General features: G+C 38.9%; 1 protein-coding gene and 1 non-coding gene across 2 annotated transcripts in view; both read right to left on the bottom strand.

The window, feature by feature from the left end:
* The window catches only part of KIF6 (kinesin family member 6), a 672,206-nt gene that overhangs the window by 311,199 nt on the left and 344,922 nt on the right, over positions 1–16,085 (bottom strand). The window lies entirely within an intron of this gene.
* On the bottom strand, positions 13,880–14,091 carry LOC130044740 (small nucleolar RNA U3). Its single transcript, XR_008795490.1, has one exon. It is a non-coding gene; the product is annotated as a small nucleolar RNA U3 (small nucleolar RNA).

Here is a 16,085-nt window from a genome sequence, read left to right as displayed (position 1 = left end):
CGATAATACAGAGGGATAAGGCACTTCTTTGTATATGATTGACTCCAATTCCATCCCTTGAACCTCATGCTTCTCTGAGCATTTGGGGAGTGGCCCTTGACACAGAGTCATATGCTTCCCCTCTCCCCCAAAAATAACAGATGTTAACGATACATAAAAGTATTAAACATTTGCCTGATATCCTTCCATCAAAAAGTTTTTCCCTCAGGATGAGCAGTTTCTGGGGTAAGCAGTGAGGAAGTGAACAAACTATAGTTAAATATTTAGATGGGCAAAGGTCTCAAACAGCTGGAACACTGATACAAGTCTAAATACAACTCTAAATCAGAGTCTCCTGTCTGCATGCCAGGCTGTCTTTACCGGGGCCCCTCGGTGGGGAGCGAGTTGAGTTTCCCTCCCTGCCCCGAGCAGAACCCTGGCAGCCAAAGACCTCCAGAACCCAGCCACAGCCATGCTCAAGGCCACTCTCCACATGCTTGGAGGAACCTCACGCATGAAGGAACTGGCAGAAGAACCCAGGTATGAGGGTTCTGGGGCTGAGATCTCCAAGCCTGCTCAGATCGGGCCTCCTCCACCCTGATTCCCCATTTTCTAGTAGCTAGGTGGTTACACCCACAAACTATGAAATCCCATCAGTGGCCAAGATCAAGAGATTATAAAACAAAGCATATATGGTTGCACAACCTCTTATAGTCTAGTTCTCCTTCTTGGAGAACCCGGCAAGCTACCTAGAGTATCCTGCCCGCATGGCAGAGCCTGGCTAGCTCCCGTGGTGTATTCAATATGCCAAAAACAATAAAAATGATGTGTCTCATTCTCCTGACCCTGAAAGAACCTCCAATGAGGCACCGTTGGGAAGGATGAGTAAGGAGAGGCTGCTAAAATCTCAGGGCTAGGACGACTGCAGACATTACTGGTGCCTGCTTGAGCAAATTAATGAATAACGGGATAACAGTGATACAGTGACAGTGAACTTCTTGAAATGCCATAACTAAATATGAAGAGTGAGAGAACTTAAAAATCTGATAGTGATACATAATATTACCAGGGGAGAGAATAAATGGGAGGAGACCATGGAGCATTTTTGGAGGGAGGCTAACAGCCCGATGGTGGATGTGGTGTCAGATCATTGAAAGAATGAACCAACTAGTGTGGATGGTGATACAGGGAAAAATTGTCCTCCTTCTATTGCTGGTACAGTCTTTTGGGAAAGCAATATGAACATGCCTCAAAAGAACTAGAAATTGATATTTCAAAAGACTCAGTAATTCCAGTTCTTGGGAAATACCCCAAGGATTCAGAAATGCTTTCAGAAAAATCATTTGCATCCCTATTCTCCTTGTAGCACTATTATCAATAGCCCAAACTGGAAACAACACATATCCAAGAACTGATGAGTAGATAAAGAAACTGTGGTATATATGCACAATGGTACTCAGCTGTAAGAAAAGATGAAATTATGCAATTTGCTGCTACCTAGATGGACCTAGAAAGCATCATGCTGAGTGAAATTAGTCAGGAGAGGGAGAGACACAGAACTATCTTTCTCATATAAAAGAATTATAGTAGGGGAATAACAAAGTTGAGAACTTGAGAAGTTTACCATGGGTGTAAGGGGAGGAAAAAGGGATAGGACCTGGAGGGGAAGGTAGAAGTCCACCACCACAATAGTGGAAATGGCCACTCTGGTGCAGGAGGTGGTGTTGGAAGCAGGTAAAGCCTTATCAGTAAAGAATTATAAACCACACTGACTAAAAGGAAAAAAAGACTGCCTCTCATAGAGACAGGGTGGTGAACAGGAGGCGAACTGGGTACTTTGATAGAGGCAAGTGGACACTGTTGAAGGGATTAGTATTGGAACATTGTGTGCCAAAACTTAATTATGAATAACTTTGTAAATCACCATTCTTTAATATTTTTAAAAGAATACATTTTAGATAGAATATATAAATCTTGAGCGGGCCCAGTAACGTCTCCATTGGAGACTTTGTTGTTACTGTGTCTGGCATATCGAATACTCTCGGTAGCTTGCCGGGCTCTATCATTAACAATGTTGTAAAAATTGTTTCATTTTAAAACTTGAGAAAATATATTGATTAAAAATTAGAAATAATGTCTTCATGAGATAACTATAAAAACAATATTTTGTGTGAAACAATATTACTAAGGAAAGTTTCAGGGAATTATTGTTATATCCCAAAACTGATAATAATAAATAACAAAAATAAAGTTTTTTAAAAAAGGAATGCAACTAAATAATTAGATCTAATGGTCTTAACTGTCAACTAGTTTACACATCTTGGTGGCTGGCCAATTTCTCATTTAGAATAATAAAATAAACTAAGCACTTGCAGCTCTGTGAAATAACATAATGCAAAGAACAAACTGAGGACATTTATTGTTTGGCCATTAGTACTTTGCTATTTACTGAACGTGTGAAAAATGGAGTGAACAAGCAACCTCACCAAATCTCCCTAGGAATTTCAAACCTAACCAAGTCTGAATGTGTATTTAAGAACATTCCTAGTTGAGTTATGCATCTTGAAATGTTAAAGAATTATCTTAACAAGGCAACTTGTTGAATGTTGCCTCAAGAATATACATATGTATTTTTCAGCCCTATAAACAAACAAAAAAATAACCTGAAATGTTAAAATGTTAAGACTAGTATTCCTTGATGGTCAGCTTTTCCCTGATCACTGTGCTAGTAACTTCACAAATGTTTTCTTATTTAAGTGGAAAAGAATTCAGGAACATACCATAGTCTGGTTCTCTATATAACTGTTTTCTCCCAATCTTTTTATTATTACTTTCATTGAACAGTTACTTCAGGTAACTTTCACATGTATCTTGTTATTTATCTGGACCAAAACCTATAAAAGTGGCCTTTTTTCATCTATAAAGACCAAGCAGCCCAGAGATGTTACAAAGTTAGAAAACTGAAATACTGAGATTTAGAAACAGGTATTTTGATTTGGGGAACCCACTCCCTTTCTCTTGTGAACACATCACAGAGTGTCTCAAATTATCTCTAAAGTCTTCCACTTTCCAAAATCTCAGGAAGTGAATTTTTAATTCAAACTTCCCTCAGAGTCATTTCCTTTAGTAAAATGCAAACAAAAAGGCCAAACAAATTATCAAATAAACCTTGTGTCTGGCATCACTGCAAAAAAAATTAACAGGATGAATCAATAGGGGTCCTTGAGACCCAAAAGGCAGAGTGCAAAGAAGGCCTTATTTTGACTTTGCTAACATGATGTGCTTCTTTCATGGGGTGTGACCCTTTAAAATATACACTGTGGGAATAGCATGCAATTTACAAAGGGGAAGTTCAGACAAAAACAATAAATTCGCAATATATGATTAACTACAATCCACAGGACATGAAAAACTGATGGCTGGAATATTGCCAATAGGACAACAACCAAAGGAAACTATAGAAATATTTTTTGGGTTCATTAGCTTCATGTTTGTTTTTGGTTAGATTTTGCTGAAAGAACTATTCCCAGTTGGTTTAAAGATGGCTAGTTCAATATTTTTTCTTTTAGAATTCTCTAGTGTCCAACAAGTATTAAAGACTTGACAGACCCTATCCAGTTAGTTAAAGACATGAACCCTTGTGTGCAAGGGATTGAGTCCAAAGTTAGTCACTTCGTTGGAATGGAACTCTTTTTAATAACAGTAGGGGACCAAAAAAATTCATGGTTTTCATGATACAGAGGAAATTCCTATGTAGAATTTCCCTTCAAGATTTATGTTAGTAGGTATATTTCTAATACCTTCATGAAAGCAGAGCAAATGGCGACTCAAATACACAAGTGCTTGATAACTTCAGCACTCTTAAATAGCAAATGCAAAAAGAAAAAAGAAAGAAATACAAATCAACACAGGTCTTTCTCTTTCTCTTTCTCCCATACCTGGCTGTGCTCAGAGCTTACTCCTGGTGGTGAAGCTGGGGGAACCATATGTAGGTCCAGAGGATCAAATCTGGGTCAACTGTGCGCAAGACAAGTGTACTGCTCATTGCACTATCTCTCCAGTCCCAGCTTACCTCTGTAATGGTAAAGGTGGGGTCTATTTATAGGAAAGCACATTTGTGACCATGTGTCACAAATTTATAGATAGTTTTTAAGATTATGTTAATAATTTAACAATAAACTAAAAATAGATAGTTTTTAAGATTATGTTAATAATTTAACAATAAACTAAAAATGTTTAAAACACTAGATGCATTAAAAACTATTTTAAAAATTCAATAATGTAGGCTTTTAAAAGCTATAAAAATATTTTTTGTTATCCAGAGTTTCACATACTAAATTATTTAAAGGTGTAAATGGCTTTCTATGATCAAACATTTTAATTTTAGTAGACATAAAAGACTCAGTAGTTAAGAACAAATGTAAATAAGAACTGAAAATAATGTCAATTAATTTATCGACAATAACAATTTCTTTTAAAATTCTTCATGTATATTTTCAGCCTCTTGATTGCTATTGGCAAACACTGTATCACTTGCATTTAAAGTAAACATGAATACCTATCTACACAAATTCATAAGGAATTGACTTATAGGGAAGAAAATGGAGGTGCAGTAAAATGTGGATAATGTAGAAAAGAACAGACAGTGGCAGAAAAATGTAGAAGTCACAGAAAGTCACATTTATATAAGGATAGTCAAAAGAAAAAGATTTCTAGTCATTATGGCAGAGATAGCTCTCTGAGAGAGAGAAGGGAAATGGGGCCAAAGTTTAGAGAAGAATATAGCAAAGAGACAAGTGTCCAAAGGAAGTCCTGGGGAAGTAAGATGTATTGACTGAGAATTTGAAAAGCTACTAAAAAATCCCCTTTAGAGAGATTGCTCATGACAGGGAAAAATTAAGTTTGGGAAGAAGGGGGATATGGGGGAAGAAGGATAGGAAAACAGGGAAAGAGAGGATGAGGCACAGAAAGAGATGGACATCTGGATGAAAATACAGCATATCTGGAAAAGAATTTGAAGGTATAGAGACAAATGAAATGAATGGAGCTCTACCATAGATCTGTATCTATGGCTTAAGTTTCTCAACTAGATCCTCTTCTGCTAGTTCATTAATTTGAAGGTACTCCTTTGCCTCAAACTCTGAACTCTGTTTTTACCCTCTTATTTTATCTCATATGAAATACATTTGCCAACAACGTTAATGTTTAAGGGCTAAACATTTCTCATCTAGTATCTTCAGCTTTTGCTTTATAATAACAGTTTGGGTTGAAATGTGCAAAACAAACCATAATGCCCAAAAGGAGGGAGGATAGCAGGGAGTTAGGGAGATAGAGAGAGACAGAGACAGAGACAGAGGGGGTTGTGGGGGTTGGGGGGAGGAAAACTTGGACCATTATTGGTGGAAAATGTACACTGGTGAAGAGATGGGTGTTGGAACATTGTATGACTGAAATATAAACATAAACAACTTTGTAACTGTGTATATCACTGTGATTCAATAAAAAATAAAAATAAAAATAAAAAACAAGTTTCTACAATTCTCAAAGCAAAAAAAAAAAAAGACAGAGAGACAGAGACAGAAACAGAGAAGAAAGTGCCTGCCATAGAGGCAGGCTGGGGGGTGGAGGAGGGGGTGATGGGAGGGAGCCTGAGGACGCTGGTGCTAGGAAATGTACACTGGTGGAGGGATGGGTTTCGGAACACTGTATGACTGAAACCTTATCATGAGCAGCTTTGTAAGGGACTATCTCACAGTGATTCAATAAAAAAAAAAACTCATGCAAGCCAGTGTTTAGCTGTTTGAAAATGAGTTTATCTACTAGCTTATCTAAAGCGAATTTATGTCAATTGAGTCACACATGCCATCAGAGTCTATATTAAATTGAAGATAGGTATAAAAAGTTAAAGATGAAGACACTACTGCAAAACCATAATAGATATGACTGAAACCTTGTTAAGTCGTGTTTAAAACAAAATGGCCACTAAATTGTTAAAGCAGTAATGCAGATCCTGTACAAAGAATCCTGTACAAAGATCCTGTAAATCCAAAACCACCTTCAAAGTAATTAAGAGATTCAAAATTAAAAGCCAGCAAACTCTTATCTTGACCTTAAGATACCATGTTGACTGAAACATCCTTCAGAAATCTTTGGTCAGATAAGCAGATAAGATGGCCTGTGCCCTGGTTTCAACTCCACCACCACATATGGTCCTTGAGCTTTGCCAGGAATGATTCCTGAGCACAGAGTCAGGACAAAGCCCTGAACATTGCCAGGTTGCCCCTACTTCTAAAAAGAAAATGAAAAAAAAAAGGAAAAAAGAAAAAGAGATGGCCAGTGTCTTGGGGAATTGGACAAGTTGGACAAGGGTTTACTCTTCACTTGCAACCATCAGCATGAGACCCACCTTTCTAAAATTATTCTTCCATGTTCTTTTCCTGAGTAACTGATTCTTGTGACCATGCACATGAACTGCTTAGTGTAAGAATGTTGAATCCATCATCTTACAACCCGCTCACTTGCTACTATTTCTTTATTCACTTTTTCTTCTTGATTGGTCCCCTTGAGCAGCTACAGAACACGACCTTGGTGATCACAGGGTCACTAATCATGTCTATCCATTTTTTAAACATCCGTCCATGAGTACTTTTCCCAAGTAAACATGAATTGTGTTTAAAGAAAAATTAAAGGTCTCAATCTACAATTTTCATGACAATAATATTTGGAAATGATCATTTTGGGGAGGAACTGAGTGCTGAAAGTAGGTAAAGGTATATTTCATTGTCTGTATTGCAAACCATAAACCAAAAAGAAAGTGAGAGAGAGCGTGTGTGTGTGTGTGTGTGTGTGAGAGAGAGAGAGAGAGAGAGAGAGACAGAGAGAGAGAGAGAGAGAGAGAGAGAGAGAGAGAGAGAGAGAAGAAAAGTGCCTGCCATAGAGGCTAGTGGGGGTTTTGGGGAGGAAAACTTGGACCACTATTGGTGGGAAATGTACACTGATGAAGAGATGAGTATTGGAACATTGTGTGACTGAAATATAAACATAAACAACTTTGTAACTGTGCATATCACTGTGATTAAATAAAAATAAAAAAGAAAAATAGCAAGTTTCTACAATTCTCAAAGCAAAAAATTAAAGTGTAGATAAAATTCTACAACTTAATTTATAACAAATCAATTCATTTCCTTGAGAAAAGAGTTACAGGGAGTGAAGCATCTTTCTTGCTGATCCCTGACATAAAATCCATCATTAAAACCCAAAACTTTTAACTCTGTCACTTGCAGATGGGTTTGATTTGTTAAAGGCTCTAATTACTTATTTTATGGTCTGGATTACAGTGGTTGGTGGCTATTCCTACACTTGTTTATCCATCTTTTTGTGCAAGTTATCTGGAATCAGGTTTCAGATGTTGTCATTGATTGTTTCCATAAGAGCATGCTTTCATATTGTGAATCTTCTTTTTTTCTTTTAATTCTATTTTAATGAATCACCGTGAGGTACAGTTACAGACTTACAAACTTTGGTGCTTACCTTTCAGTCATACAATGATCCAGTACTCATTCCTCCACCAGTGCCCATTCTCTACCACCAATGTTTCCAGTATCCCTCCCCGCTATTTTGTCCCCCCTCCCCGTGGCAGGCACATTCCCTTTTACTCTCTCTCTCTCTCTCTCTCTCTCTCTCTCTCTCTCTCTCTCTCTCTCTCTCTCTCTCCCCCTTTGGGTGTTGTGGTTTGCAATACAGGCATTAGGTGGCCATCATGTTCGGTCTATAGTCTATCCTCAGCACACATCTCCCATCCTGAGCGGGCCCTCCAAGCATCCTTTACTTGGTGGTCTCTTCCCTATTTGAGCTGCCTTTTCCCACAGCATGTGAGGCCAACTTCCAAGCCGTGGAGCAATCCTCCTGGTACTTATCACTACTATCTTTGGGTGTTAGTCTCCCGTTCTGTTACTTTATATTCCATATCATATTGTGGATGTTCTTTAAGCAGCCTAAGCCAAACAAAACTGCAGTAGAACAAACAGTTGCTTCAGGAAGTCTTAAAAAAATCTAGCTCTATGTATGTGCAAACTTTGTCCTATGAAAAGGTTACTTGGGGAAGCCAGAAAGAAACGCCAATATTAGAGGTGGTGATTAAGTTTCTTGTTCTTCTTTTCAAAGAATTCCCTGGAGCTCTTGAACCCCAAAGAGTAAAAAGCATTGAGGTCCAGAATGCATTAAGTAACTAGAACAATGAAACAGTATGTTAATGCTTTCACACTTAAAACTTTTTAATTTAGAATCAAGTACTTGGACTCCTGATGAAAGAGTTGTCTAGGCCAAAAAGAATCTAGTGTGTCAACATGGATTGGAATAGCCACCCATACCTCAACATTTTATTGTTATCTGCTTTTAAAAGTCATTCATTTGGCCTAATGGAACCCAAAGCACTTAAACTTTAGGGGGATAAAATGATCATTAAAGCACAGAAACAGTTCTGATATGGAGACAGGCCTTTTTAATCATATTAGATAACTATGCCATAAGAACTCAAACGCTTCCATAAACTACCCCAAAATAATTAACACAAGCTGTAGACCACGCTTTTAGTCTTGGTTTTAATATCTTCAAAATGTAGTGTCAGGACCAAAAACGTTTTGTACCAATGTGGGGAAACCTCATCTGCAGTGAATTATATATTGTGAATTATTTCCGAGATCTGATTTCTTATAAAAGAGCATTAGCAATTAATGACCCCTGGGATATGTAATCTATAGAGTGGAGGTTATTGCTTGATAGTCAGCTATTATTAAGAGCTAGTGTAAAGAAGCCTCGGATCCAAGAGATGTGAATTCAGGAATGCATTAGCAGATAATCTATCAATTTTTGTTTTAAAGACTGCCTGATTGCTTGGCCATATCCACTTCTTCTTCAGGTGGTGTGAATTAAACATTTGGTAAATATTGGTCATGGTACAAGCTGTTTCTGAATTCTCTACCTCTGAAACATTTTAGAAAAGAACTACATTTAAGGCTTAAATTTATTACTGCGTACAGGGAGTTTCTAAGGAGATGGGAATATATAAATTTAAAAATGCCATATTCTTCAATATTAGATCTACTCAGCATAAACCTAGTAAATAAGATGAGTAAGTCATATCTAAATGTATTTATGTTAGTTTTCACTGGATCTTAATCTTTAAAAATCTTGGAGGTAGTTTTAAGGAAACTCAAATAAAGGGTACATAAATCACAAGTGCCAATTTTCTTTTTCTTTTCTGTTGGTGCCAGGGATCAAAGTAAGGGTCTGACAAATGTAAGACAAGTGCTCTACCACTGAGCCACATCTTGACCCTTCACGTCATTGTTCTTGAAGCAAAATAATTATGAAAGCAAAATTATGCAAATACAAATAAAACACTCAGATCATATAAAATAAAACTGAAATAGGATCACAAATACTGACTCAGAAGACACACTAAAAAACTTTGTTGGACTGAAGAGATGAGTGAGGGTCTTGGCTTGCAAAAAGCCAATCCTGGTTGAAATCTGTCACCACATGTGGTTTCCTGAGCACTGCCAAGATTGATCCTTGAGCATAAGGTAAGGTAAGGTAAAGGCCCTCCCGTTGATTGTCGATTTGCTCGAGCGGGCCCAGTAACGTCTCCATTGGAGACTTTGTTGTTACTGTGTTTGGCATATCGAATACTCTCGGTAGCTTGCCGGGCTCTCCGAGAGGGGCGGAGGAATCGAACTCGGGTCGGCCATGTTGGCCGCTTGTAAGGCGAACGCCCTACCGCTGTGCTATCGCTCCAGGCCTGAGCATAGAACCAGCAATAAGCCCTGAGCTTGAGGCCCTAAAACTAATGAGAGAAAAAAAGCAACCCTTTGGAGCCAGAGTGATAGTACAGCAGGTAGGAAATTTGCATTGCATGTGGCCAACCTGTGTTCAGTCCCTGGCATCCCATATGATCACCCAAGTACTGCCAGGAGTGATTTCTGAGTGCAGAGTCAGGAATAACCCTTGAGCATTGCTGGGTGTGACCCCTCCACTCCCCTAAAGGAAAAAACTTTGTTGTTTAACTTTTTTTTTTCTTTTTGGATTACACCCGGTGATGCACAGGGGTTACTCCTGGCTCATGAACTCAGGAATTACTCCTGGCTGTGCTCAGGGGAACCATATGGGATGCCGGGAATCGAACCTGGGTCAGCTGCGTGCAAAGCAAATGCCCTACCTGCTGTGCTATTGCTCCAGCCCAAAACTTTGTTGTTTAAAGGAAATTCAAATCAAACTGATTATCCTGAATTTTTATTTGCTAAACTTGATCTTTTTTGCTTAGCTCGAAGCTGAGAAACAGACAATCTGCAGGTATTCCAGCTTGAAATGGTGTGGTTACAAACACTTGGATATATGGATCCAGGCATGGCAGAAGAGTCTGATCAATCACTGTTGGTTAGTAACTCATTCAGTAGTAATAAAGTTGAGAGAGACACCCAATTCCTCTGTTCCTTTTTGAGAAAATACAAAATATTGCAAACATTGTCCATGGCATCTTAATGTTTTCCTATTACTAATAATAATGCACTACATTTTCAATTGATTTTAAAGCTAGTTATTCAGAAACCAAAAAACTGTTTAGCGTCCTTAGGGAGTCAGAATTTGTAAAAGCTGATTTTCACAGGAAAGAACCCATCTTGGTAGAAATCTCTTCAGTAGAAATTATGTCATTCCTCTGAATTTGTTTACAAGTCTACAGAATAAGGAACCCAGACTTTAGCTGCTCATATAGATCCCTCTTTTGTCTGAAATATGTTGCTTATCTCATCTGGCTTTTCTAGATCTTGTCTTACTTCATGGGTCTGCTAAAAGTTACTCTCGAGTTCCTCTCAGAAGTGAATTCCTTCCTCCTCTAATTACCCAACTCTTATTTTGTGGCAGGTATCATTCTTTAAAATGTAGATATTTATGTACTTATTTCGCTTACAAATATGAAGCTTACTTACTTAGATATATTCTGCCACTAATTTTTAAGCTTTGTAAATTCAATTGTATCATCCTGGTCCCAAGTACCTCATTTTGGTCTGTGCTCATGTTGGAGGCTAAGGAAATAGCCTTTTCTGAGTGCCTTTGAAGAAGTGACCTTTTAATTACTTATTTGGGGAGAGATGGGGGCTTTCCAGGCTTCCCACTTCTGGCAGAACTCAGCCAACAGGAAGAGGTACTTCCATTAATGGAACTAGCCATGTGTGCTACTCGAGGGCTTTCAAGGCTAAACCTGGTGGTGCTCAGGGTGAAGTGGCCTTTGAAAGGAGACATTCTGTAGAAGTCATTGACTGTAAAATGATATAATTCTGATTTAATTCAAACACCCTAAAATTTCCTGTCTTTGCAGAGAGCTGAGCATTGGTAAACTAGAATAGAAATAGCCTTAGTAATGAAAACACAATTTTCATTACACACAATTGTAAGTACTACCAAGGTTGTAGAAAAAAAAATTTTTCTTGCCTGATTACTAGCTAGGATTATATTATTATGTTGAATAGAAGTGGGCACAGTGGGCATGCTTGCCTTGTACATCACCTCAGAGGGTATGTTTTCAGGTTTTCACCATTAAGAATGATACTGGTGAGGGCTTAGGCAATAGTTCAGGGGTATGGTACCTTTGCATGTACACGGATGACCCAGATTCAATCCCTGGTATCACATATGATCCCTTAGGCCCCGTCAGGACTGATCCCTGAGTGCAGAGTAAGGTGCAAGCTGTGAGAACTGCTGAGTATGCCCCCCGCCCCCTTGAAAAAAAGGAATGAAACTGGATATTGGCTGTGGTCTTGTTATACATGGCCATTACTCTTTTAGAAAGGTTCCATTCTGTGTCTTTATAGCTGAGGGAGCACTTGCAGACCAAGAGGTGCTGCCTTGATGACAAGTGATGGATTAGCTTTCGAAGTAGAACACTTGGCCAGCGTGGGGAACCAGAAAGAGGCATCTCAGCCAGAATACCTATACAGACTCCAATCTTAGGCAATGGTTGAGAGCTCAAACTAAACCTACATTATCAGTTCTTATAAAAATTTATCCACGTTATCTGCAAACAAAAACTATGAAAGTGAATTTAGGTCATAAAAGGGTTATTCCAGAGAGTAACACCAAAAGCACTAGACCAGGAACTGCAAACATTTAGAAACCAATATTATGGGGCTTTACTTTGCTATCGCTCTAGCCTCAAAAGGCCCTCCTAGAGCGATAGCACAGCGGTAGGGCGTTTGCCTTGCACGCAGCCAACATGGCCGACCCGAGTTCGATTCCTCCGCCCCTCTCGGAGAGCCCGGCAAGCTACCGAGAGTATTGGATATGCCAGACACAGTAACAACAAAGTCTCCAATGGAGACGTTACTGGGCCCGCTCGAGCAAATCGACGATCAACGGGAGGGGAATTTTAAAAAAATTTACTTTGCTAACACAGGGAGCAAACACCATGATGCTCTGGACTTGAGTGTCAAGGATTTCATCCCACTCACCTGCCCAGCCACCAAAGAGGTGCCAACCACCGTCATAGGCAGGGCAAGGCCATGTTTAGGAAGATGGCATGACACAAGTCCAGGGCCTCACCCCAGCCAGCTGAGCTTTCAGTTGTTTGACCTGGTGAATGGAAGCAATTTCTGTGAAGTTCATGATGTTGACTGTGGACAAACCACCCACCAATTTCTGCCATTCCTCTGGCTAATCATAAGGAAGAATGGACAAATGAAAGTCAGAATAGTTGGTCATTTGACTCAAACGTGACTAATAAGACTAATTAGAATCTGTTCCTGTGATTCTTAGTATCTACCATAAGCCCCATCATTACTTGAACTGCAAGGAATTTTATTATTGGCATGAAGTCTTCTTTTTTATCAGCTGTGGTTTCTTGTACATAAACTATCTCATAGTCAAGCAAGCACTGGATAGTATACTTCTAACATACCAAATAAGAGCCAACATAAGTGGGTGGATATTTACTTTATAGACCTTCTCTATTTGTTCAGAAGTCAATCCTCTAGAATAAAAATGGGGATAAGATTTCCAACCAGGGGAAACATGCAAATTCCACTTGTCTCCTACACGTATTCCAGATAAGATAATTCTATGTGAAATAGCCAGAACAAATGAATAATATGTAAGAAAATACAGAATTCTAAATAGATGATCTCTTAGTTTCTGATAATGACCAATACAGAAAAATTAACCTAATTCTAGAATGTTTTGTTGTCCTTTGTCCGATAAACCTCGTACAGCAGGAGTCAGTATTAACTTAGCACTTTGAATCTCACATCCTTATTACTCAAGTGCAGCTAAGGGGCTGCTTTAGAGACAGAAAAAAACACCAGGATTCAGTCTCTGATGCTGAATCTTATCTAGCTAGCCAAGCGTTACTTGCCTCATAAAGTTATTGTGGAATTTTTATTAGACTGTGTATATAAAAATTTAAATTCAGTGCTTAAGTCAGATGCCAATGTGACTGCAAATATTAATTAGGAATTTCAGATTAAATAGAAGAGTAAATATATAGTCCTTTACTTTCATAGTAAAGTATGTTTTATATAGTTCTTTACTTTCATAAGGCTGGATCGATAGCACAGCAGGTAGGGCGTTTGCCTTGCACACGGCCAACCCTGGTTCGATTCCTCTGTCCCTCTTGGAGAGCCCAGCAAGCTACCGAGAGTATCCTGCCCACACGGCAGAGCCTGGCAAGCTCCCCATGGCGTATTCAATATGCCAAAAACAGTAACAACAAGTCTCACAATGGAGATGTTACTGGTGCTTGCTTGAGCAAATTGATGAACAATGGGAGGACAGTGCTACAGTGCTACTTTAATAGTTCAGTCTACGTTGCATATGACAGTGGACTGATCTATAAAGCAATTTTTCCCAAGAAAACACTCAGACTGCATCCTTTCCCTCTCGCTCTTCCAAAGGAAGAGAAGAACCATTATCAATATAAAAAGGTTGTGGCAAAAGCAACAGCTAGACCTGGGGTGACTCCCAGGAGCGGCTGCTCCAGCTCTCCTCGGGTTTGGGATACTCTACCTGATCAGGGAATTTTCTCTAGTAACCAACTCTAGAAATGAACTCTGAACATATAATTTTAATGATCTATGACACATATTGATGAGGAAAGCAACTGAAAAGTAATGGCAGGAGGAGGGTCTATGAAAAATAAGGGGAAATATGATTTCCTCCAACAAATTGAAGAAATTATATACTAGACAATAGCCACTTTGACATTAACAATAAAAAAAATTTTGAGCCTGTGACAAAAGTCATCAATGCATCGAGCTGGGGTGGAGGTTAAGGGTGAGAATAAAGATACTCTGAAAAACTGAATAAAAAAGGTCCTGTCTGGAGCTGTCACTGGGTTCCTTAGCGTTAGCTCACCAGAACCAGAGAGGCCTTTGGGTGGATCCATGAATGTGAACCCATCACCTATTCTTGGGGTGTTTGGGATGTTTTTCTGTTTTGCCTGTGAGGAGCTAAAAGTAAATAATGATGCAGAGCTGAGAGCCTGTGACCCTCAGATGAGCAGATGGGCTTTGAGAAGAGGCAGGATCCTTTGATAAGCCAACTGATGTTTTATTTTGATGCGCCTTTATTGGGAATAGGATGTCTAGCACGAGCTTGGATTGCTATGTCATCTGGAGTCAACTCTCCATTATGTTGTGCCAAACAAGAGGCGTATCAAATGCTCACTTTTGGGTATTTGTAAAATTCTTAAAAAGTCAAGTTTATCCTGATGTTTAGCTTCATATAAAGATAATCTCCATTTTACTGCACAACAAACGCCACAAATGACTCTCATTCCATCATTGGGCACTGTGAACTTGGTTAACACTGGGATGTCTATGCTGGAGTTATTTAGTATAAAACCCCTCTTTGTCTCAAGTTCTCAGATATTTGCCTGAATGTTGGGGATTTTGTAGAGGGGCACTATCCATATCACACAGAGAAAGCAACTGGAAAACAAAAGTATCTAATCTTGGATCACATGCAATTTGAAATGAGTATTGAGAGTCCTTAAGTTCTTTCTGATATTTTATATGTATAATTTCTTTTCTTTCTTTCTTTCTTTCTTTCTTTCTTTCTTTCTTTCTTTCTTTCTTTCTTTCTTCCTTCTTCCTTCCTTCCTTCCTCCCTCCCTCCCTCCCTCCCTCCCTTCCTTCCTTCCTTCCTTCCTTCCTTCCTTCCTTCCTTCCTTCCTTTTCTTCTTCCTTCCTTCCTTCCTTCCTTCCTTCCTTCCTTCCTTCCTTCCTTCCTTCCTTTTCGTCTTTCTTTCTTTCTTTCTTTCTTTCTTTCTTTCTTTCTTTCTTTCTTTCTTTCTTTCTTTCTTTCTTTCTTTTGCTTTTTGGATCATGCTCAGGGGTTACTCAGGAGTAACCCCTGCACTCAGGAATCACTCCTGGCACTGCTCAGGAGACCATATGGGATGCCAGGGATCGGACCTGGGTCAGCTGTGTGCAGACAAGTCAAATGTCCTACCCACTGTATTATTGCTCAAGCCCTTATATGTATAATTCTTATGGCAGGTTATTTTTTATATCTTGTTGAAAAAATTTGACGTATATGGTTATCACTCTTTCATTAAAGATTAATAATTTATATGCCTGGTATTTATTACCCATTTTGTGCATAATTATCTACCTCATTTTCTTATTAAAGAAGATGCCACACATGCTTAAATAATTCCTTCTGAGCAGGCAACATGCTTTATGCTTCTGCTTCTGTGATGGCTTCTAGAACACTGCCATCGAGCACTTATCAATAGTAAGGAACTGACAATGAAGACGCCAGGGTAGAACTGAATTCCCAGGTTGTAGCAGCAGCAAGATGAAAGTGAAAGAGGAGAAATCTCAGTGTCCCCACTCTCAAGCCTCTTGGGAGGTAGCCGAAACCTACGACCTTAGCCCACCAATTTGTAAGCAAATTAGATAAAACAGAATATGAAACTAAAAGTTAGGGTTCTAACGTCACATAAAAATTCACCTCCTTCCTACAAGAACAAGTAATCAGAGCAAGTCCTCCTCAGTAGCAAAACCAGAACTGCCACTTAATTGATTGTGCTCATTTATAACTATTACAAATAATTT

This window comes from Sorex fumeus, unplaced genomic scaffold (assembly GCF_029834395.1).
Source record: "Sorex fumeus unplaced genomic scaffold, SorFum_2.1 ptg000123l, whole genome shotgun sequence".
NCBI classification, from domain to species: domain Eukaryota; kingdom Metazoa; phylum Chordata; class Mammalia; order Eulipotyphla; family Soricidae; genus Sorex; species Sorex fumeus.
Note: the sequence above shows the minus strand (reverse complement) of the source record. Positions and strands in the feature narration are given on the sequence as shown.